Source organism: Helianthus annuus, chromosome 7 (genome assembly GCF_002127325.2).
Source record: "Helianthus annuus cultivar XRQ/B chromosome 7, HanXRQr2.0-SUNRISE, whole genome shotgun sequence".
Lineage (NCBI taxonomy): Eukaryota > Viridiplantae > Streptophyta > Magnoliopsida > Asterales > Asteraceae > Helianthus > Helianthus annuus.
The window spans coordinates 72,070,258-72,072,183 of NC_035439.2; positions in this window are offsets into that span (position 1 = coordinate 72,070,258).

Genomic DNA, 1,926 nt, shown 5'->3' on the forward strand with positions numbered 1-1,926 from the left:
GCGAATTGTGGTGTTGTTATACGGGTGTGTGTGCCTTATGTGTTACTTGTGCATGTTTACTTTATGTTTGGTGTGGTATTCAAGCAAATCAATCGAAAAGCGAATCGAAACTCGAAAAGCAATCGAACTCAATCGAAACCGACATCGAAATGTGACTTATAGGAGATTGTATGTTAGATATAGTGGTTGGGACTGAAAGTAATTTGACTAGGAACCCTATCGTATTCGTATCATCGTTCATCGAAATCGAAACGTCGAAAATCGTCGTAAAATACTCAAAGAGTGCGGCGGATCGAACAGGAAACATCCTGATCGAACAGGCCAGCCGATCGGCTAGCATCTTGCCAGCCGATCGAGCAGCCCACTCGATCGGAGCTCCTGGCCGATCGGCTGACACTTTCCTCTTTTGGAGCCTATAAATAGGGTTGTCATTGTCATACTTTCCATTTTTGGAAAGCTCTGACCGAACCAGCCATCTTCTTCACCTTTTCTCAGATTTCTCTCAATCCCGGTAAGTTTTCACTCTAATTCTTGTACGATCTTGCTCATTACTTGATTCTACACCTTTCTATCTTTCAAAACTTGGATTCTAACCGTGAAACCACCAAGATCTAAGTATTCTTGGGTGATGTCATCATGGTGTTCTTGAAGAACATCATGTTTTGGCCTCATTCAACTATGATTAACTTAGATCTAACCGATTTCCACATAAACAAGTTAAGATCTGTCATAGATCTAAACATTTTCATGGTGTAAAGGATTGAAAGAAGGATTTCCAACTTTCTTTCAACTCTTTTAACTCAATGTCTTCAAACCGATAGAAACGGAGCTTGAACCGGCTGACTAATCATTCAAACAGTTAAAAAGTTCAAGATTCAGGATCTATGAACAAGGTTCACCGATTTCGGGTTAATCTCTAAACCGACATTCCGAACCGTTCACCGGTCGGACTTGGGTGATTCCTGTTCGAGCCAGGGAAACAAGTAGGAACGGAGGTTATCATAGTTCAACACGTTGTCAAGATACCTTGAAAGAATGACAAATAAACAAACAGCCAAGTGTTAGACGAAAGGCCGACCAGGTCAGAAATGCTGGCCGAACGGCTAGGCTGTTCGAACAGCCCAGCCGATCGGACATGCCAGCCGATCGACCGGGCCAGCCGATCGGCTAGCACATGGTCCCACACTTTCAAATTCATGAGGTATAGTATTGACAAAGTAGTGTTCAATCGAACATGGCACTCGATTGGTGAACATTACTGTTCGGATCATGAGATACTATGCCTCAACACTTAATCGTTTTCACAGCTCGTTCGTAGTAGGGAATGCTAGCCGATCGAATAGACTGTTCGATCGAGTGATATTCAATTGGGGACTAACCTTAAAGCTCCTAGCCGATCGAGTGAGCTAGCCAATCGAACGAACCGTTCGATCGATCGACTTGAAAGGTAGGAACACTTCAGTGTTCTCAAATACTGCAACAAAAACTTCAAAAGTTCAAATCGTCTAACACAAACTCACTAGAGGAAGAAACAATCCACTCGAATGGTCCAGCCGATCGAGCCTACCGGCCGATCGAACGGGACTGTCCAATCGGATATACCAGCCGATCGAACGGGCCGTTCGATCGAACCTGCCGTTCGATCGACCAGCCCATTCGATCCATCCATACTTGTTTACTTTTCCGCGTTACTTATCGTTATGCTATCGAACTATTCAGGCTAATCTTACTCTCAGCGCTCCCTTCAATCCATAATCAATCACTGTGAGTATAATCGAACCCTTTTTGCTTTAGCACTTTTGGGTGTTACATACGTTACTTATCAAAATCACATCAAACACACTATACAAACTATTTGAACGCTAACCGGTTGCATGTATTACATGATTAAATGTATGCTTGCTATTATGTTTACACATGGAAAGC